This window comes from Aythya fuligula, chromosome 7, assembly GCF_009819795.1.
Source record: "Aythya fuligula isolate bAytFul2 chromosome 7, bAytFul2.pri, whole genome shotgun sequence".
NCBI lineage: Eukaryota > Metazoa > Chordata > Aves > Anseriformes > Anatidae > Aythya > Aythya fuligula.
The window spans coordinates 27054711-27078536 of record NC_045565.1 but is presented as its reverse complement, the minus strand read 5'-3'; the positions used below and the strand labels follow the sequence as shown (position 1 = coordinate 27078536).

The 23826-nt window shown below is 43.3% G+C and overlaps 1 protein-coding gene across 7 annotated transcripts in view; it reads right to left on the bottom strand.

Annotated features, from left to right (window-relative positions):
• The window catches only part of ADD3 (adducin 3), a 98058-nt gene that overhangs the window by 26666 nt on the left and 47566 nt on the right, over positions 1 to 23826 (bottom strand). The window contains exon 1 of one of the 7 annotated variants that reach the window (XM_032190768.1): positions 17843 to 17974. The exons of 5 other annotated variants lie outside the window; for them this stretch is intronic. The gene's annotated coding sequence lies outside the window, so the exon portion shown is untranslated. Of the gene's footprint in view, positions 1 to 3143; positions 3310 to 17842; positions 17975 to 23826 lie in introns of those variants that run through there. One more of the 7 variants, XM_032190767.1, reaches the window with a different exon arrangement.

Here is a 23826-nt window from a genome sequence, read left to right as displayed (position 1 = left end):
AACACCCCTCTTTTGGGTCACTGTGACTACTTTTTGTAGCACTATGGGCATCAAACCGATGTGCGGATCTGAGCTGTGCAGCTAAAACCTTCCACCTTTTCCAGATGAGATGCTTGGGGAGAGTCCCCCTAAAGCCCCAGCCCTCCTCCTGCCTGTGAGGAGCCCCAGAAGCAGGCTGGCAGGAGGACGTGGGTTTCTCTTCAGCCAGTTTCCCACCGTGGCACCCAGCCGGCTCTGCTGGCATGCTGCACAGGGCAGCGCGAGCATGAAAGGCTTGGGGCACTGCCCTAAAATGTGAAACCCCGGCCAGACAGCACCTACAGAGCAGGGAAAGCACTCGCAGATAAGGCACAGCAAAACCACATCCCCCATTTTCTTATATATTACAGGCTATCACTAAATTACAACACTATCCAGCTTCACACCCAGCTTTCAGGAGGGTGCCAGGCCTGCTGGATGAACACAGCGTGTCCTGGGACGTATAATCCACATCCTGGACACAAACTCCATGAACTTGGATGGTTTCTTTATGGAGGCTGCGTTGCACTGGCTGCTCTGCCATGGCTGAGCTCACTCAGTGCTTGCTGGCTGAAGTCTGCCACGCATGGCCGGCTGGGGGATGCTGGGGAGAAGGCGAGGAGACACTGCTTGCTTCAAGGGAAGTGGGGATTTGGGGAGGGGGAAAAAATTCAGTGCATGAATTTCCCACTACAGACTGTAATTAGTTAATGCCTTTTCGTTTAAGTCTTTGCTTAGGGCAATGCGCTACGAGCAGGGGTACAAAAGGAGAGAAGGTTTTGCTAAAGAATGAGCCATTGTCTTTTCCAGCTGAGAGCACTGAAGCAGAAGGACAGACCTCTGGGGACAGCACTTGGGATAGCATCACAGCTCAACCTCCCTCTGTTCAGGTTAGAACAAGGTCAGGAGAGACCCTTGTAAATCTAACAATGGATTGTGTTGTTCCTTTCCCCCCACCCCTGAATAATTGTGGGGTTTGAGATAGAAAAAGCAGACCATGATGAGAACATGCAAGCCTACCAGCTCGGTCTCCAAGTGCCACAAGGAGCTCAGGACCAGAGCTGTTCTCCATCAGGGTCAGAACAGACACCCTCAAGCACCTGCTGGTAGCCGAAACTGGTGCAGAGATGCAGAAGGTGAGAACCTCGCTCCAAGTGGCAATCACCCACAACTTCTTTTCATTACTTTTCCCTCAGAAGAGCTGTGTTACCCATTTATTTTTGCTAAAATGCTCCTGCACCCGGCTAAGCCCCACTCGCAAGCTGCTGCTCAAGTGCCAGCCCACGTGGCTCTGGTTGGACCAACTGCATGCATGTCTGGGCTTCAAAAATCTTTGATTATTATTATTATGATTATTTTAAATAGGTTTACAGGACACAATTAGTTCAAGCCTGTTACTTTACAATGCTGCCTTACAGTGACAGAAAACCCCATTCATCTGGAAAAAGACACAAATGTGGCTGGCAAGGCTCAAAAGCCACAAAAGAGATTTTCTAATTGCTCTGGACTTCGTTTTTTCCTCTTTCCTGCCAGATTGGTTTGTTACCTCTAGCCATTAAGATTACAACATTAAAGTCCTTGTGCTACAAAAACCTCTATTACTGGACATAATATGGGTATTGGGTCCAGTTGTTCCTACAAGACCTGGTTCAATGCCTGCTCTGTTGGGCCCAGGCTGACTCTTGCATAACCCCTACTGTTCGGCTGGAAAACTTTCAAACAAATCAGCCATTCTTTTATTATTTGTATCTTGCACTGATTTTTTTCTAAAAAGGGGTCATTTGTTAAAACATGTTCTGTTTCTGGGGATCTAAGAACCTCTACCTCCTTCTCAGCACAGGACTGGCAACGACACAGAAGCAAGATAACCCCAGAAAATTCAGAAGTTGAAGTCTATGAGTTGTGATAGAGAATTATCACTCGCCTTTCACCACTTTTATTTTCTGTGGCCATTCTTTTACCTAGGAGAAAAGCAGTTTTGCTGCAAGGCTGCTTTGGGCTTCCACTCCTTCCAGTGATGCTTCTGAATTACAGCAAGAGCAAGCTACCACGTTCCTGAGCAGTGATTTTTCCCATGCATGCTGTATTGTTTGTACTGGGGAAATCTGTGGTCACAGAGCCTGAGATGCAGGTGGGAATGAGAAACCTCATGCCCCTGCAGCAACCTGAGGCTAAAGCTAGACTGGTTAGAAGGGACACATATACACAAAGATTCTTTCCTGCTGACACGATCACTCGTGCTCAGCTGAGACGCACATCTCAGCCCACATTTTGGCCTAACTTGCTAAGCCGTTGTGCCAAATAGACTCAAAGCACGCAGAGGAGCAGTTTTGGCACCTGTGGTTCAGCTCCTCCAATGTGGGGCAAAAGAAACCCTGAAAAGCAACTCAGCATGCTCAACTTTTTTTTATACAGGAGTCTCCATCTCCGCTGAAAATAGTTTTAGGGACCTGCAAAACAAAGAAAATTGAAGCCTTTGCTGCAGGGCACTTGCTAAAGTCACCCAGCTTCCCCCATTTACTGCTGAACTGACCTCTGACACCACCACAGCAGAAAATCAGCTGCATGCTGCCTCCCTCTGATGCCCTCACACGGCTCACTGCTTTGGCCTCTTTCTGTTCTGTGTTTTGTACCTGTAACTGGGTGACACAAAGTAGAGCACGGCACCTTTGTCAGGAGGATGAGCAGCTCTATGAGAAGTAAGTTTTATTTAACAAAAGTTTCCATTTAATTGTAATAACTTGGATCCGCGCCTTGTAGGCTGCGAGATGAAGCCCTGATCGTGCCCATCTGACACTTTGTAATGCCTGAGTAACACGCTGTGCTGCTTTTGCTGGAATAACTGTTTTCAATGTCAAATCACAGAAGCAGCTCAAAAATAATAATGAGGTCAGAGAAACACAGAGTACTGAAGGGGAAAAAAAAACACAACAAAAAACCAAGAGCAAGAAAGGAACCAAAGACAAGGAAAAATTCGTGCCAAAGAACACCCCAGAAAGCACTGACTTAATGTATCCTTCACAACGTACAGAGCACACATAAGAATAAATACCACCATAAGAGAAATTCAGCAATGGAAAAGGGACCAAATGATTAGATCGCCTAGCAACAACTCGTTAACCTACCTTTTATTCTGACTTTTTATGGCGGGTATCAGCCATCCCCACTTTCTCTAGGCAGTGCAATCCACCTGTTAGAGTTTCCAGCACTGTAAACCAGCAGTGTGTGCACCGCATAATTAGCCACTATGGCTGATTTCGGGTCTGAGCTCTCAAGCTAGACGAGACCGCATCCGAGCACTTTTAAGGAGCACATTGTGTTATTCTGCTCTTGCTATTTCTCGCCTGCTTGCTTTTAAGGAACAGTCTGCTCTTTCTTCCCCCCCTCCGGTATCTTGTCTGCCAGGAGACTTGTTGGAAGCAAGCTGGATGTCTCTTGATCTCGGTTCCAGCCTCCCTGTGAAACAGGCAGGTTCCAGTCTGAATCAAAGACTTGGCTCTCGCCAACGCTGTCGGCTACACAGGCGAGATGGCAGAAGGAAACACGCTTAAGGAATATGAAAGAACAGTTAAGAAGGACAGGAAAATAGGTAGGGGAATATGGACTGAGACTAAGGTCACCGTCGCTATCTTTTAGCATTAGGAATTCAGCTAGCAATCCTCTCCTCTATAAATTTTAGTAGTGATATATTATTGAACAATCACATCTGTTCTAGGACAAGAAAATACTTGGATAACACCTCAAAACTCATTTATTTTCTCTTTTTTTTTTTTATATCCTTTTGATCAGGACATCAAATGCCATGAATATCTGACAATAAGTTGACAGATTACATTACCTCTTATGTTACAAGCAGCTTGGATTTCATTTATCAGTCTCACTTTACACATTGGTAAGAGGAATACGATGTACATTCATACACTAGCATCTTCTAAACGTAACTTGTGGAACTGAAAATACTTGTACTAGACTAAGTAGTTAGCATTTCTTCAAAACTAATTGATTTTACTAATATAAAGATTTTGTACACAGGCACTCAACGAAGTCAAACTGCCCAGTCACACCCTCACACTGACACAAGGCAGTATTTGCATTAGGAAAAAAAAAAAAAAAAGCAGTCACACCTCCCGCCAACCCTCCCAGCCATCCAGTCCTTCTGCCTCTGTCACCTCTTCACCTTCGTGCCAGCTTGTGAAGTGGGATGGGTAGGAGAAACTACTCGTCTGCTGATTTTGTGTTTTGGTTTATTTTTTCAGTTTGAGCTTTTGTTTTTAAATGGCTGTTACTTTTGGCTGTATCAGCCCCCCGGCCAGCTCACTGCACAGCTACCCCACGTTGTTCTTGTACACAGCTGGTGATAATAGTGGGGCTGCCTCACACTGCTCTTGCTAGCACAGGGCAGGCACAGTGATCCGTCATACTTCAGCCCAAACTGGTTACAAACCAACTATGCTAATCCACTGCCATGCACTTAATTTAAGTCTTTCTGCTTTTGAACAGAGTAAGCTAATGAAATAGTCATCATCTCCTTTCAGACACCACATCAGGCAGACTCCATGGCGGCAGGATATTTTTCCTGAGATGTACGAACCTGAGTGTATCTGAACCCATTTTTTGTTTCTGTACTAAAGCTAAAGCATCATTTTTGCACGCTCATATGGTGCAACACTAAAGTCAACATGAATATGCAACATGAATATGCTTGGTGCAAGCTGGAGCTGAACCACAGCCAGCTTCTCCTCCACTGCTGAAAAGTGAGATGGCATCGTGGGCTGCTGATATCCACCCAAAACACGAGGATGGCACCTTCACCCAAGGACGTGACCCTTGGTGGGATGGGGAAGGTCGCCTACTGTGTGCCCACCCATGCCTCAGCAGCAGCACTGGCCTGCCGCAGGCTGCACCGCCGTGCTCGCTGTGTTGGCCTGCCAGTATATTGCAGCACAAGCTGGAGTGAGGAAAGAAAAAGAAAAAAAAAAAAGCCTAGAATGAGGGTTTGATGCATACAATATGCTCTACCACATGGCCATAAATGCTACTTGCATGTGTTAAGTCTCAGAACTGAACTTTTGTACTTAACCTTGCACATGCTACTTTAGTCATACACATTCGGGTATCCTTTCACTGCTGTGTGACAGCTTTTAACGATGGAGAGACTGTGGGTGAGCTCCTGTTCTGAGTGGCAGGACTACAAAGAGCACCAACAGCCCCAGAGAAGTGTGCTCCCACACTGTGGGGCTTCCCTGCCTCGCTCCATCCGCTTGTTTGCTTGCACCAGCATGGTGCTATGGCTGTGCAGGCAGCAGGAGCACTGAGATTACACTGCTCTTTACACACACATGCACACAAGTTGTGCCCCTAAAACCTCACTTTAAGAGAAGGTCAGTCACCATAGATGCCAAGTCGGTTCATTGTTTCCCTGTCCCCATACTTGTTCCTTTAAAAGCAAATTTTCTTTTGCTATTCCTATTTCTTTTGTAGTTGCTTATTTTTAATAAGTACGCAGTACACTGCAATTCACCAGATGGAGTTTTAATTTAGAGGTGAGTTACGTTTTGCTTGGATGTAAGTCTCATTTGCATATGCAGATACATGCATATATTTAGAAATGACATTGAAGTGCACTTGGAGCGCCTGAGAGCTGCCGCCTCTGCCTGGGTACACAGGGTGACTGATCCTACAAAATGGTGTGGAGTCTGTGCATGCAGGCTATTTCTGAGGCAATTTAAAAAATCACCTCCTTAAACTGAGTAAAAGCACCAGACTGGCTAATAAATTAAACCATTTGTTAAGCTGTAATTAGCTTCTGTACTTACTAGACTTGAAAAGCATGTCAGTCCCACCTCACACCCACTTCTCCTCTGTTTCTCTTCCACCTTCTACACTGTAAAGTTCACAAAAAGCCCAGTAAAACTGAACTCTGCGACGAGTGCTCAAGTCTGTCTTGGTTTATGTTGTTTTTCTGTGTTAGTATCAAAATTCCCTACGCTGATGTAAGGGTTCGCCCAAAAAACACCTGAATACCGAGCTCAAACCACCTGTTTTTATGGCATGGCAAGGTAGCTCTCCTGGAGAGATGTCCTCACTGCAGCACAGGGAAGGAGACCTACAAGAGCTGCCAGGGGAAAGACCTCTCCCTACGGCAGATGCAAAAATCTGCTCTCACAAAGCACAGCAGCACTGAACAATGATGGAACTGAAGTTAATTTCTCCTCCCTCTTCTATATTTTTCTGTTGTCCCCACTTTGATCCAACCACCACTCAGAGAAAGCATCCTCCCAGCCCCACTGCCCAAGAGGACTGGGCGAGGACCACAGCAGCAGGGCAGACCTCCAGCCCATTGATTTGCACGCTTTCTAATAATGCATTTCCTCGTGGCGTTGAGGGCTGCTACAGAGGATCTGCAGGCAGAGGGCCCCCCGCAGAGCACCAGACAGAGCAGCGATGCCAGCAGCAGCAGTGGTTTCCAGATGGAGACAGAAGCACGAGCCTTCTCCCGATGCCACCTCGGAGCTTACGCATCCCGAAGAATGAACTGCTCATCCCCATTTAATCACTCACATTAACAACGCCCCTACCACAGTAAGTCATAAATAAGATTAGCAAATATTTACATATTACAAAGAATCTCAGTACTTATTAGTTGGGTGTTAAAGCCTTCTTTCCTTTATCCACTCCCAAGGCTAGCTAGCACTTCAGAGCACCAGCACGGATACAAGTCAACCTACAGAGCAGAGATCACATTACTGGCGTTTGACCTTCCCTACCTCAGGGGACAAAAACCCCTCAGAGTAATGTCACGGAGCTTTAACCCCAAGTGTGCATTTCCATTTAATTTTAAAACATAAACGCAGACAGAAGACAGAAATACCTATTTTCAATAAGAGTGATTGCTTTGCTTTTTTGGTTTTAAGGATTCTGATGAAATCTTGGCAACACAAGCACTGCAGCACCAAAGCAATTTCAATTTTTGGTTCTCATGACCTAGCTTATATTCATGCTACAAACTGAACGAGGTTTCGAAAACAACTGTCAGCAAAGGGAAACAGAATACATCACAGGTGGAAAAAAAAGATTGCATTTTAAAATTGGTGCTGCTTTAAAGAAAGGTGGGACTTGGGTAATGAAAAAAATGGGCAGTATTTTCCAAAACATTAAAACACAATAAAAAGCTATTTTTTTTCTTAAAGACTTATCTCTGCTTATCTACATAATCACTTCTGGTTAAGTTACCTAAAATATTTCACGGGTCAGTAGGCAACAGAGAGCTAAATTAAAAGATTATGTTCTGGTAGTGCTTATCCGTACTAAGCTGTGAAAGTACGCGTACACATAACCTGCACATACACAAGTAATGGCTGAAAAACCTCCCTAAATCCTTTGGAAAAGGGAGAACCAGAACCTAGCTTCCTCTACAATTCAAACTAAAATCTTATTTGTGAGAAAAACAAAAACAAACATTTAATTGGAAAAGCTGACTGCAGCCGAAACCTTTCACGTTTTGCAACACCCTTCCCCTCCCTCTCTTGCAACTTCCTCTGGTGACTTTTTTCTGGGGCTTCCTCTCTTCACGTAGACCTACGCAGTGTTACGGACGGAAGAACAAAGTTTGATGTAGATTTTTTTTTTTTTTTAATCCCAATCTGGAAAGAAGCTTTTGGAGCCGCAAAGGCTACTCTGGCAATCCACAAGAGGCCTCCCTGTTCTCTGCTGGTACAACATGTAACATCAGATAGCAGAGCGGAATCTTATCGATCCCAGGGCACATCAGAAGCCTTGATTTATGACAGTTCGATTATCCTGAGAAGTGTCACGGCCAAAGCAGCTGCCTCCTGGGCCCAGACGGAGGTCGGAGACTGTGACGGTGGGCAACCCAGATGATGGACATGCGGCAACTGCTGGATTTCACACGTGTTTACCCCAACAGCCCATCCTGGGTATGGCATCACGCAGCCAGACCTTTTTATAGCCCAAACCTCTGGATTCCTCCTCTTCACACCAAGTCCTGACCTTTCCCCGCAGCAGCTCGGCGAGGACCCGAGGGCCGCAGACCGAGCACACCGCGCTGCAGCTCAACGCCCTCCAAACTCCTCGGGGAGGAAGGGGAAACCCAGCCAACAGCTGATCCCAGCGGGGACATTTGTAATCGGAGAGGTGAAGAAAAGATGAAATTGTGCCAGGCCTTCGATCATAAAGTCCTCAGGACAAATTGTATCTTTATTTATGTGATGCACCACGCCCTGCGTGATTCCCCCAAGTTCACCTCAGGATCTCGGAATCACTCTACTATAAATTTTAAATACGCAGCAGCAACATAATCCATATTAATTCACTGATCCCAGCTTAGCCATGTAAAAGTTGACTAACTCCTCAAAAAAAGGAATTTTGACACTTTACTGACCCATACAGATATTTCATGTTAAACAGAAAACAACGTCACTTAGAAAAGCTGTTTCACGATAGTAACAGCCAAAAAATAAGTATGTTTTAGATAACACAACTGCATATACTTATTTCATGTGTGACGAACAGGTATAGAGGGAATGATCAGATTTTTAATTATAATTTAAAAATAGCAATTTTGGGAATCAATGAAAGTTTGAAACAAATGATGGCACCAACGCCAGGCCTGACTGTGCAGCAGGCACGTTGCCACTGACCAGCTGGGAGAAGAATGAAAAAAGAAAAGCAGGCATCTTGAGAATAAAGCTAGAGATTTACTCCAGTAAAAGCTCACCCAAAGACATCTGTGTACTGAGCTGTAGAGGAGGTACTGTTAGTAGGACTTTAACAGCCTATATCATCCACTGGATGGCATGGAGAAAACAAAACAAAAACAACCCAAACCCCGTAGCACACTATTTCCAAATCATGCTGACAGTGCCTTTTCTCACTCCATTCAGTCTCAGAAGGATCTTGCTTTTCTTTTCATTACTGGAATAAGTTTTGCCTCAACATATTGGACAAATTTTCCCCTTCTTGGTCCATTTGCAACCATAAATTAAATGCTAATGTGTGTTAAAACATAACAAGAAGAAAGCAGCATTTAATTAAGGTTGCCAAATACATGCAAAATTCTCATCTGCAGAGGACTTAACTCAAAACTCACACCTTATGCTGCAATTTTTCATATTTTCTAGGCTGGCTCGAGGTGATCCTTCCCAACTCACACGTTTCAGCTCCCCAGCTCTCCAAATGCCACCCCAGCACATCTGCCCACGAAGAAAGGGTCTGAACTAGATACATGAACACATCAGGGCTAAGAATAATTGGGGAGAGGAGGGCAGGGGAAAGTACGGAGCAGAGAAGGGCCACATGGAGGTTCAGAGGGCAGCCAGGACCTCCTTTATGAAAGTTCAAAAGACAGCTATACTTAATTACCAGAGTTCAAAGCATCTTGCTTTAATTATCCTTCCCTGGGAAATCCCTAGATTAATGGTGGTGCACTAATGCTTTTTTTCTGTGTTTACTCACATTTCTAATACTGTCTTCAGCTTGCTTCAAAATAATTAAAAAATACTTGACTAGTAAATCCAAGAAGTTTCCACTGCAGTCAAAGCCTTACCTACATAAATATGCACATTAATCTCAATTGACTTGGCCTGCATTTGACCTGTTTCTTGTCTCTGGCACCTTCTGCTAACAGCACTAGAAAAGCAAATTGAATTTAGAGAGGCAAAGGTCTTATATACCTTCAGGAATGGAAAATTACTCAACTGGATTTCAAGGCAGCCAGTCTGAAGTCAAATGGTCATTTTGGACGTAGCCACAGCGCTGAGCAGAGAAGCAGATGTGCCCAGCGCAGCAGCCAGCACACCCCTGAACAAGTGCTGAGGATTTATTGACAAACACCCCGGTAGGACACACACCGAGGGGTATGGTGAGTCAGTGCTAAGCGCAAAGAAAGTTAAGATGTCAAAGGCAGAATGTATAAATACTTCATAATTAGGCTACTATAACGTTCCAGTTCAAGCAATTATCTACGTTCATCCTGTCTTCTTCTCCATTACCACCTGCAAGCGCTGAAAGTCTGGATAAAATAGAAGGTGCTCCACAAACTACTCCAGTATCCCCGGATGCACCCTGTATACTGTCCACAATCCTAGGGACATGCAAACATCTGCAGGGGTTGTTTCTAGAATGCAGCCTGACATCAAAACCTGCTGGAGATTTACACCATATTCTCTTTCACCTAAGCAGCTGCATGAAACGTGAATAAAATTGGCCGATTTTCATGTCTAGTGGTCAGGCAGTCCAAGGCACTGGTGACAGAATTTCCTAACAGCCCAGGCGGCACCAGCAAACGGCTTCACAGGACACGTACCTTCCACCAAAACGCTGTCATGCAAGTGAAGAAAAGCTTTTCTACAATTTCTGTACGAGAAAAAACAAGGCAGGCCCCTAGAACGAGCTGCAGCAGCAGCAACCCGTGTCCAGTTGCTAAGACTCTGGTCATGATTTTGGATTAGCATGTGCAGCCTCTAACTGATCATATACCCAGCACGGCAGATGCTCCTGCTATTTCTTCCCCAAGAAACTCTTTCATTTTTTACTTCTATTTTTCTTAGCTTATAATTTTAAGAATATTCTTAAGCAACAAATACATTAGATTGATCTGTCAGATACAATGATTTCAAGATAATGTGTCGAAGATTATGACAAAATTCATAAAGTACCATAAAAGCTGTTTTATTTTAATTTTTCTAAGCTCAGTTATATATCTGCTAAAAATGATATTTGCCTGTTTGCAATTAAAGTTGCTTATATTTGCACTGAAAGGCAGGAACAGGCACATAAATCCCTGGCTGGGATTTCAGAATCTTTGAGTGTGGAGAGATGTCGGGGCAAATACTTCTCTCAGTTATATCGTCATGAATCAAAAGCAACTGATTTACAATGTAATCAAAATTACTGTAAAAACAACACAGTAATTTTTTTTTTTTTTTTTTTTTTTTACTACTTAACTCATGGAAATCATCCCAGGTAAACATGGTATTTCAGCTTATGCCATAAAAAAATTATTGATGACACAGAAATGTCAGAGGCTACACAGATTACATCTGCTGGAAGACTGAAAGTAAATCACGTCTTTTCTATGGCTTTCAGTTATCTTGGTCACTTATGTTTTGGGTTGTGTTCCACATCTGTAAAAACCTAACACTGCTTTAATTTTCATCAAGGAATTAGAGACCTCTGTAGTAACGTTTGACCATGCCAAAAAAATACCATGAAAGCTGATTAATAAAGTGCTGAATAATAGGTGATTAGATGCCTGCCAAAGGCTGCATTCACGACAGCATCCACAGACATGCAGGAATGCTGTGTGGGACGGCACCACACCAGCGGGCTCTGGCTCTGCAGCAAGCACCGCATCTGTGCTGGAATACATCGCCTGCTCCAAAAAGCGAAAAGAGGAGGCTGAGGAGGAATCTGGTCCCCCTAGTCTGGTCTCAAAGGCTTCTGGAGGGATAACATAGAATGCTTCTTTTGGAATTGGGAAATATTTAGACTTTTTTCCCCCCCTTAATAAAGATGCATTCTTCTAGCTTGCTAAATTGTTGCATTATTTCAGGCATTGATGTAGCAGGATTTCTGTTTTTCATCTTAATTACTGGGTGGCACTTTCAGTGTGCATTAGAGAAAGTATTTAAGATACAATTTGTGAGTTACTGTAGGTTTTTTAGTTCTGTAGCACATCGCTATGGGATTTTGAATTCTGCCTGCCTCATCAGCATTATGTTCTCTCTGTGATAAATGATCAAAATGGATCAGAGTTAGCATTGCAGAGCAGTTACAAAGAGGTGAAGGAAAGTATGCAAAGTTTTGTGCTGAATGAACAGACTGTTTCCTGTGACTTCTGGCTTGGAGCTCAGAAAGCCGGGATTCATAATGAAAAACACTCCTACCTGGTGCACAACCCCTGCCCCTCATTCAGAGCAATTACACAATATGAAACTTGAAGACAGGTTTTCATTACGTGTATCCTGTGTTCGTTTTCATGTCACATTGAAAGTGGTATTTGTAATCCAGTGATTTTGAGCAACAAGACCTGTGGTTTCTCAAAAACTAAAATGGGTGGAACTATTCCAAGTAGTTGAATTTATTTTTATTTTTTATTTTTTGAAGTTATTCTCAACTGTCACATTAATGAGACATTGGATACAAAGCTTTTAATAATTATAAACGATACCTAAAATGACAAAGCACGCGATAGAGAACAAAAAGTAAATAAATGAACAAATCCACCCTGTGATGGGGCAGCAAGGAGCCCAGTGTGCCCAACAGCCCAAAAGGTAGGTCAACAGCTCTCCTGAGCTAACAGCACATTGCACCCTCTCACTCTGTGTCAGAAACTACTGCCCACAACAGTAACTGCTCTAAGGCAGCTGTCACAGTATTATTTTCATCCGTGTACGGGACGTACACAAGGAAAAGTAATTACCAAGTGCTGCCTCATTTATTGTGACAGCACAATAGTGACCATTCTCAAAACTATGTTGTTTGGAAATGCAATCATTGCCTTTAGGTTACTTGACTGCATTACGTGTACTCCCAAGAGGTTTTGTGCATTTTGCAATAAAATATAAAACACTTTAAATTGAAATTGTCTCTTTGTTTAGAAAATTTGATCATGAGTTTGATTGTGTCCACTTTTACTGGACTGTTTTTTTTTTTTTTTTTTTTTTTTTGTCACTGACCTGTGATCAGAAGGAATGAGCAATTTGCACTTCATTGCAATCTAAGCATCAAAATCCTACAACCTTCTCTTCTAAACAGGTATCAATTTTTGTAATGTATTAGGAAATTATTTTCTACCAACGTGTACCAAGTTTGGCTTAAAGTAACCAACAGGTTCAGAAGCTACATGGCAGGAATGAATACGTACACAGTGTGATCACAGAAGACCCCAATTTCTTAGAGCACCAAGTATGTTGGAGCTCTCGCTGACCTGCAGTGTGAGCCCAAACACAAGTGCAAAACCTAGTTCAGTCAAAAAGAAAAAACAACAAACCCAACCAATAACTCCCATTAAAATTAAGCTTAACCTATAAAGGAGAATAGAAAGCACAATTTTGCAGACAGGGACAGTCCAATGTGTACAAGGATAATCACATTTCTTTTAACAACAAATAGCATCTATGTCCGTGGTGGTAGTATTTCCTGAAATGCGAGCAAACAACACAATAGATATGTTTGAAAATTTAAATATGTTGTATAAAGACAGCATGAGCCATCAAACCATACTGAACTGTGTTACAACTGGTATCTATAAATAGCAGAGGATCACACTTCAGAGAGAAGCATTCAGAATTCCCTAAGTGCCAGTGAACAATAACCTCAGGGTGCTGGTTCCACCTGAAGGAAAAAAGCACTTAACAGAACTAGGAACTGTATTAGTAGAATAGCTGGATTTTTTCTTCCATGCCCTGTTCTTTCATTTCCAATTGCATCGTTATCACTAACAAAAAGACAAATCAAATCAAATCATATATTCAAGCGATTCTATGTTTAAAAAAAAATAACATATTCATTGTTATTCTTGCAGCTCATCTGACCTCCTCAGTACAGCTATGACAAACGCTCAGTCAACAACAAAAAAATCTGAACAAAATGTGTGCTCAGAGTATCAGTTAAGAAATATAGCTGCTCTGCAACATTAAGGAGAATACAAAAGGGCCTCTACAATAGTATAACCTTTGCCTCTGTGTGCTAGCATCACAGTTTACACGGTTTCCATGGAAACCCTCTGCAAACATATGAATGTTCTTGCTGCGTTAGATGCCGAACAGAAAATCCTTTGTGACCATTCCGGAGGGCCATGGCCAGTGCCAACCTCCCAGTGAAATAATGCCCCTCACTATGCCTTTGCCCAGCAGGCTCATGACACACTCTCTCACATGGTACAGCTGCTGCCATAGCTTGTTTTCCCCCATCTGAAAAAAAAAGAGGTGTGCATCATAACTTTTAAATGCGTCTTCCTGCATCAAGAGCATGTTTTCCCCTATCAAACTGATGGCCAAGTCCCCAGGACTGGACCCTCAGATGCAACCCAAAAGCTGTAAAACCAGGCCACCGGCTGGGAGGCTTCCAGCAGGCTCCGAGTCAGGGCACAGGGGAATATATTTACATAATGAGTAGGCAAATGCCCAAAGCGAATGCCACAGTTCCTCATTATTTAATATCTTGAGAAAATAAAATTAAAAAAATAATCTCAGGATGCCACAAGTATACTGGTGCAGAAGGGAAAACAAGTTTCATCACTTGTTATTTTTTGTAATGGACGCACCAACTGACCTACATAACACAGAATCACAGAATGGCTGAGATTGGCAGGGACCTCTGGAGGCCGTCTGGTCCAACCCTCCTGCTCAACCTGGAGCCCAGGACCATGTCCAGACAGATGAACTGCTCATGTACTGCATGGGCTCCTTCTGCTGCAACAGAGGCAGAAAAATTCTATCCAGGAGAGTACGAAACTCATCAGGAGGGCTGGTTTCTGGTTTTGGTAGTTAAGGGTGTGGGTTTGAGTGAAGGCTGAGGCATCAAGAAAACTTGTTTCCGTTTTATAAAGGAGGAGCTACTGTCAAAACATCTGAGTGTTGTGTCCCTCGTGAACTTCCTCAAAACATACATCTCCCCCGCAATTTAACATTTTAACCAATGCTGAGATAAAAGCACATCTAATCAAGTGACTTAAAAGCGCACCTTCAAGAGACCCAGTCTGTGCCTGCAGCTGGACGGCACCTTGTTTGTAGACTGAAGCATTCCCCTGTATTCTCATTTCTCTGAAACTGAGCAAATTCACAGCAGAGCAAGTTTGACTCTCTGATCTCTGAGATATCAGCGGTGTAGTTTATCAAATTACTTACAGATGTGCTCAGTCTGAGGCAGGACAATGGCTCCAAAGGCTACATTGAGGAGAACAGCGAGCCTGCAGTCTGTGCAGCAAGGTGAAAGCCTGACTGTCCGATCCCAAATAAAACAGGAAAGGTCAACACCTTTTTGTTTGTAAACAGGCACTTTAGCGATTAAGCCATTTTCAGACACTATTACAGTCCCAATGACAACAATCAATGCAGCAATAGCTTTGTGGCGAGTGCTGCAGAAGGAATACTTCTTTAAGTTAACTTCTTTAACTTCTTTACTGAAAGGGTTGTGAGGCATTGGAACAGGCTGCCCAGGGAAGTGGTGGAGTCACCATCCCTGGAAGTCTTCAAAAGACGTTTAGATGTAGAGCTTAGGGATATGGTTTAGTGGGGACTGTTAGCGTTAGGTCAGAGGTTGGACTCGATGATCTTGAGGTCTCTTCCAACCTAGAAATTCTGTGTGATTCTGTGTGAATACGACAGAATTTGTACGGGGAAGAAAAACCACGCTCTTGTTATGTCAACACCCTTGATTACTCCGTTTATTTTTGTCCCTTTACAACAGGAAGCCCCGGCAGGAAGCTCCCAAAGCTGACACCGCCACCACCCTCCCTCCTCACACCCCGAACTGGCTCGGGCCCTGCAGGACATCTACCACGTTACTGCTGCGGCCCGGCCCGCATCTCCCTGCGGCACCGCCTGCGGAACAAAGTAAATATTGGGTTAGCCGCAGAGCTCTCGCTGTTCCCCTGCTCTAACAGCCCATTGTTCGCTTGCGGTTGCCTCAGCGAGATAAAACACCAAAAAGCAGTGTTTCCGGAGGGGAAAGCCTTCCCACTGTGTGTCACGGGTCCAGGGCTGGGCTTTGTGGGGGCCAGGCCGCCCGGCTGCCCCATTGCTCTTAGTGCTGGTGGCAAGCTTTCCGCACGCATGCCTGCTTGGCCTATGCTCTCCTGCTTTATCACCCAAGGGCCATTTCCAGTGGATTTGTTTGAAGTCGTGTTTATTCCTCAGCAGGAGCTGGATGGGACCTGCTGGGGCCCACCCCAACCCATCCCATTACCCCCCAGACTGGCTTCTGCTGCGACCTATGTCAGCACCGGGTTATGGGTAACAGCCACTGCAGGTGATATTTAAGCACAGGAGGTGATTACTGACAATATATAAGCACAGGAGAAAGGACACAATAGACAGAGAGATTAATCCAACCATACAGGAAATGATAAAATCGAGAAGTCACTCATTTAATATTTTCAACCATATCCTCTCGCCCAATAAAGAAGTGCACTGAACTTAATTAACATCCCACTAATGAGACCTCCGATTGCCCAGAACAAAGCAATAATGAACGTGAGCTCTGTTTCTACCAAATCTACCAGAAAGATTTTTAAGGGTCTGCTTTCCCGCTGACATAAACACATGACTCCCATTAGCCTTAATAAAGGAAGAGAGCATTCAATGAGAGATTAATTTCCCAGGACTGCACAAGTAAACCATGGCATGCCTAAAACACAGCACGGGCTGCTAAGAAAGGGTTGGCTGTCACAAAATCATAGTGACAGATCAAATTCTTTCATAACTTTCCCATGAATTTTTTCATCTCTTGTTGTAGTTCAGAGTTTTTCACTTCGGGATGGAGAAAATGGTCAGAACTTTTCTTTTGACAAAAATATGGAAAAGCAAATCAGATAGTGGAATGCTTAACTCATTTTTAGGCTGAAAAATACAACTTCAAACACGCACTTCTGTTTATTTAATCTTAATGCATTGTCCCTGTATACTATTTTTGACTATGCAGTACGTAAATCCTTACTCCCACAACAATGTAAATTTGTTGACAGGATGATAGGTTAAAGTTTATCTTTCAGGCCGCTTCCCCTGCACCAGTCAGAGAAATCTAGTTATGTCAATTTATGTCCCTCGCAGTGCTCAGTGAGGCGAGGAAACGAAGCGGAGTGCCAGAATGTGGAAACAATGCAAAAAAAAATAATGGTGCCAGAGCTGAGCATCCGATGCTTCAGCTAAGCTCTACATGTCCACAGAAAACTCTGAGATTAGTACTGCGCATCTCAAAGCTGCATTAAAAAGGCTTAGTTCCAGATGTTGAAAGCGTATTTAAGCATCTAATCGAAGTTTTTTCTTTGTCTTTTCTCCACAACTCAAGTTTACAAGTTTCAAAATGCCTGAGGATGTTTCTTTTCCTCCCCCCCCACCAGAAAATCCACTTGGATAGGCAAAATGAACATATTCCTTGATGTGCTTATCATAAGAAATCTACTTGACATAATCTAAGACAGTCGATACTATTATAGTATACATTAATGAATGCTGTTTCACACATTCTCCTATAGCTTTCCGAAAGAATAGAGACTCTACTATCTCTTACTGCAATGGCTGATACAGGAGAATATCTTGTTTGCTACTACTTATACACATGATAAAAGCCCATTAGCACACATACTCACAGAAGCTGAGCTGCTTTGATATAATAAACTGAGATATGGAACTAGAGTGCAACAGTTGCTGCAGCTGCATGACCAGTACTCTGCTATATTTTAGAACCATATATTATATATATTAAAACACATCTTGCGAATTAAATCAAAATTACCTATTTGTGCTCAGCCATACAGAAATATTTGTTTTATTCCATAAAAATAAAACTGAAATCTGTAAGGCCAGTAAGGCAAACTACAATATTGTGTCACAGCAAGATCAGTCCTATGCCTGACACAGTCACAGCATACACTTGAAATCCAGCGGCCAGTCCTCTCAAAGCTGGCACTCTATTCCACTTAAACAGAAGCAAAACTAAATCCCATGTTCATCAAAAACCAGCTAACCAAAACAAACAAACGTAGAACAACTGAGGCAAGCAGGGAACAGCTGACTTAAGGACTACACAGATACCAATTGCACTGGAAAACCACACTCAAAACACAAAAATTGTAACTCACCAGCCATGATGCTACTCCAAAGACAAAAATCACAGAGGTTTGAAATAGAAGGTAATCAAAATACAAGACAATTTTCTTCAGCATCCATCCCTGACTGTTCTGTCAAATACACAACAGCAATAGCACAAAGCATCTTTATGACAGGAATAAAAGGCTCTTTAAATGCTCCTTTTATATTTTATTGAATGAACCCACTCTTACACGAAGTTCATGCAACGATGTCTCGAGCTCCAGCACTGCTAAGTCACGTATTTGATTGGCCAACTATGGCGTGCAAGTTACATGCAGAACAATCCATAACATTTATTAATTGCACGTAATGACTTCATGTGGCAAGTCAGGTGGTTGGTTAAGACATTGAACTTGCAAGCACTTTGAGATATGGAGTTGCTGGTTAGATGAAAATCTTTTCAAGGAGTATTTCACAATGACTGACCAAACACTTCTGGGCTCACAGTCACTGGCTGGCAAAAAAAATAAAAGCAAAACAAACAAATATGGGGGTTGAGAACCAAACCCACAGGCTCCTCCTGACAACAGTGTTAGATTTGGTGTGGTTTGCTCTTGTCACAGCGCCATGACTCCTCGCTGATGCTGCTTCTCACTGCACGGAGTCACGCTGCACTACTCCTCCCCATCACTGCAAGAAATGCCAACAGACGGTGACCACTGCTTGAAAAGATACCATCAGATGTGGCAACTCCAGAGAAACCTTCCCCTAAAGAGCGTTCGAGTTTATTCACGAGAAAAGGGTGGAGAAAAACCACAGCTGCAGGATTCGCAAACATGCACTCACTCGCAGGTTTGCAGAGACCATCACGCCACTGACCTGTCACGTAACCCACAGGCAAATGCAGCCACAGACTCCCTGGATCGAGATGTTCCCGACAGGATAATATTACACTGCCCACCTACTCTCTCTATTCTTAAAACTCATTTTTGCCACCTTCAATCTCAGTCAGACAGGGATGAGATTAAAGTACATTAGGAAAGACAGGGCATGAAGCCAGAGCAGAAACCAACCTGCTCCTAACCCTTGTTTGAACAGCCCCTTGCACTGGAGGGGAAGCTAAGAGAGCTGTTTCCATACATTGCCCAGCGCCTTGAAGTGGATACAGACACAGTACTGGCCATAAAAACAACTGCAGCTCTATGATTTCTTAAATATTTATCATTCAGACACACCACAGTACAAAACCCAGAGCCATGTTCCTGATACTCAAGCCTTTCTGTCAAAACACGAACCGAGAGAAGACCTCCTGGTAAAAACAGTTCAGACCACTTTCACGCTTTTGTTTTGAAGTACAGATCTGTCTTTTTTCCCCCCCCACCCCGACACCACCCACTCTTCCAAACAAGTAAGCAATCCAATGTTGCAGAGGAATTTTAATTGTTTCCATAACTTGTGTTACCTGCCAAAAAAGTGCTTAGTATGACAGAGAGAGGACAGGGTGCCTATGCTGTGTGTATATTTAAAATAAAATATGAGCATACGAATATATACTTATATAGGCATAATATATGACTTACACAGCAGTTAACTCGTGCAGCTATACAGACCAGAAGACTTTGTAAGACACAACCTTTACTCTTTGAAGTAGCAACCATGGTTTAAGCACGCTTGACTCGTGGGCTCAGATTTACAATGGAGTTACTACAGCCCAACTCCTGCCTGTGTGAGCCAGGCTGGGCTTGTCATCTCCTTGCACAGAGCTAGCCATGACAGATGTTAGTTAGCAGTGGCAATCTCTTGCACAAGAGGCTAAAGAAAGGCGCACACCTCTGTATGTGTTACAAGTGCAGTCCCCCAGGTCTCCCCAAAGCCTCTGCAAGTTTGGCAGCTGTGGGCACTGTGACTGGAAGCCTGCCTCCTCACGAGAGTTGTGTAACTTTTCATTTATTTTATTTTTAAGATCTTGGTCTGCCATCCCTTCCTCACCCTGCACAGTATTTCTTACCACAAATAATGGTTGAGGACCTTTGGAATACTCATCTTGTGGTAGAAGTAATTGCACAACACAAGCTTGTGAGGACATTTTCAGCATATTTGTACAACTTCATTTATTTAGTTATTAGGACCAGGTCTAAGAAACAGAAACAAAACCACTTTCTCCAGCATTCGTTGAAACAAACAATTCATTCTATACATCACATTCTGTATAAATTTATAGTATGTGATTCTATGCATCAGCAAAATCCCTAGAGAGGTTGTAGTTATTTAGGCAAAAGTGCTTTTGTTCCTACAGCTTATAGATGCTCTCCTGGGTAAACTGCATACCAGCATAATAAGCTTGCTAATAGGGGAGGCCTAACAATTTCCATAAAACAAATGCATTTAGAACAGTTTAATAAACAAGAGGAAAAATATCTGTGGGATTTGCAGGGTGGAAGCTAGCAAAATATTATCTTCAGTGGTAGATATTATACATTTTTCCACTGATTTTAAAACTAAAACCAGCAAGCGGCAGCTTCAGACACCTCTCATGTTCAGAACCTACTTTTGACAGCATTTTGTGATTTGTGATGGGTGGTTTGTTTTTGAATTGTTATGGGCTGGGGGAAGCCTCGAGGCAGCACTGTTGATAACGCACATATTTTCCAACCCCATGATAAATTTCCCATAACTGCTGGCCCACAACATGACTTTCAGCAGTTTGACTGTTTCACATTTGGATACAGCAGTGTCAGTCCATTTGGTGTGATAGCCTTGGAGCTATTACACCAGAGATGTGTCTTCCAAAGATGAAAGACAAACATTTTCAGAACTGATTACTTTCAGCGCTCAACTGAGGGAAAACTCTTTGAAGCAGCTTAATTTCCGAAAATACTGCATGTTGCATTCAGAAGGCCAAATCTCCCTTGAGGAACTTCTCAAACTGAAAATCCTAAGTCAGAGATGACTTTTGGAAGGTATAGTCAGAATCTGGGCACTGACTGTAGCAGCATTGGTTGTTACTGGTTAGGTGATGCTTTATTTCGCATGCAAAACCAAGTAAGCACACGTATTTCAGCACCTCTGCATCACTACTGCTGAGGTCTATGCTGTTTTCAAAGCCTGAAAACCTGCCCTGTCACAGCTGCAAAGGAAGTGACAAGAGAAGAAAAACATGGGCAGCATAGATCAGCAATTCATTCCAGCCACCGCTGCCCAGCTGCTTGCGCAGGGAGGAATTGGCCCGTTTCCTCTCCCTGCCCCATAGCAGAGCGGGTCCTGCGGTGTGCAGGGGAGGTGAAATCCAGGCGAAATCCAGGCCAGTGTGGAGGACAAGAAGCACAGGACACGTGGAACAGGACAGCCACGGCCACTGCTTGCTGGCAAGGACAAGGTGGAACATACCTTTAGTCTTTCCTCTGAATATAATCCCCTCACCTCCCAAGGGATTTCAGGAAAGCGGCAGATTATGGGAGAAGAGGATGGTACCAGTAACAAACACAAACCCTGCTCCACCAAGCGCCGGGTTATTTCATCCCACTCTGGAATAAATTCGTGAAGCTATAGGCAGTTTACCTGTTCCCTCTAACATGTTTAAACAAACAAGCAAACAAAACAATCCAAACAAAAGAAAAGACATTTTTTCCTCCCTTAATTGAAGTAACCCCCCATTCAGGAACTCCAAATCATTGCTCTGGATTCCTTATTGCTGGGTAAAGCCACACACAGCAGACTCTCAATATGCATCACTGGCTTTTTCTCCAACGCCTGCTGCTCAAGAGCTCTTTGCTCATTAGTAACAGCAGGTCACTTTTGGGCTTGCTGGATCTATCAGGCAGGGACAACTTCTCAAACTGCACAGCTACTCCGAAGAATAGCACTAGTAAGAAAACGCCAAACCTTCGATAATTTTCAGAACCCGTGTCTAAGTAACTAACTATTGGAGGGCTATCCCTCTGCAAAAAGGCACCAGGAAAAGCCATCTTGCCCATCTCACTGAATAAATCTGGTTTGCTAAAAGTACAGGTGTGGGTACCAGCACGTGGGAAGAAAATCAATACTGCAGAAGTAGGACTGGGACCTTATCTCCAAATGGAATTACAGAATCACAGAGTCATTAAGGTTGGAAAAGCCCTCCAAGATCATCTGGTCCAACCATCACCCTACCACCAATGTCACCCACTAAGTCATGTCCCTCAGCACCACGTCCAACCTTTCCTTGAACACCTCCAGCGACGGTGACTCCACCACCTCCCTGGGCAACCCGTCCCTATACCTGACTGCTCTTTCTGAGAAGAAAAACAAGCATGAGAACAGCATTTTTTTTTTAGCAAGTAACAATGATGAAATATTTCAGCACTACCTCTTTAAATACGAATCCGTAAAGTTTAGATGTATGCTTCAGGAAGATTGTATAATCTCTGCAACACCTACACAAGTATTCAGTGTTATCAGTGGGAAACTACAAAAACAGAGGATTTGTGGCAATTTAGAGTTTTCCAAGGAAAGTAAATCCAAATTCTGTGGTTGACTGGAGAGCAGTGCTGCATGCATTGTTCAAAATACTTTCGCTTTTTACTTCCTTGGAACAAATGACTTACTGATGGGTACACAGAAGCAGCAAACTATTTATTTATTTTTAATCACAAGTATAGCATGCTTTACATTGCCAGTAATCTCACTATACTGTTGCAGCAGTTCCACTGCTTACTGAAAGCACGATCAGCTCTCATAAATCTTCCTGTAATTTCAATTCTAGCTGCTCTACACTGGGCAAATCCATTGAGGGATAGTTTACTACACTGTTCATTGTCTGCCACAGCAAAATCTGAGTTTCTCATATACAAGAAACACATGCAAAATGCTTCTTTATACTTTCAATCCAGTTTTAGAGCAGGAAGGAAAGCATGGGGGGAAGAAGGGGGATGCAGCAGCACTCACACTGTGCAGCCCCAGGAACTCCAGGGCATAATGCCAGCTCTGTAACAGTTAGCTCCTTTCATAGCTGCTGAAATACAAATAATAAATAATAATTTATCACAATTATTTTATATTATATTAAGTACTGTGCTATACAAGGCAAAACTCTACTTCAAACAGCAAAGCAGACACAGCGAAGTTGTTGATTTAAAAATCTCACAGGGATTAAAAGCTTTATTAGACCTACAAGGCTGCAAAAATATCAATGTATCAAGAGGGACAAGAATAAACTTCACTGCATCAGAGAAACTCAACTGAGTGCTACAGAAATAACCCAAATGAATCCTGCAGGTGTACGCGTGCCAACAGGCTAATCCAACGCGACCACTCAGACTACTCTTTTTTTCCTTATACAGATCAAAACTCTTCCCCATGCAGCACACCTGCCCAAGGCAGGTGTCTTGGGCAGAGCAGGCTCCAAGAAGAGTGGGCTCCAAGCCTGCATGCCACTCACATCCCAAAACAGCCAAGGGTGACTGCAGCAGCGGGGTTTGAAGAAGTCTCAGATGTGCTACATGCTGAGGATTTAACAGGGAAAGGTTGTGAAAGGTGTTTAGAGAACCCATAGCCTCCACGGACAGCCACAGCGTGAGGAAGCTGCTATTATTACTCATGCTGAGAAGGTGCCCAAACAAACGGACAGACGAGGTGTGCAACATGCATTACTGAAATAGGGAAAGTGCAAAATAACAGAGTTCTCATTCCTCATTTACATGATGAACTACAGAAAAATAACGTTTTCACGTTCAACTCTTGATAACAAATTCATTAGGTCCTAGAGGAGGGGTTCTTTTGCTTAAGCTCAGATGTTTGCAAACATTCCAATTCATTGTCTGAAGTCTTCCACTAGGCTGAAGTGAATAATTTGCTAGACTTCGCTGGCTGTACTGACTAGACATCCATCATAACAGAAGCACATAATTCACAAGTAGACATCCATATTGCAGACATCTTCAGTTATGCAAGACAAATGCTGCTCTGCCACACTAGCAGGGTACATGCAAGACTGGGGAAGTACACAGCAAGACAAGATCGTTTAGTTATTTTAAATACCAAGGGAGAAAAATGACAA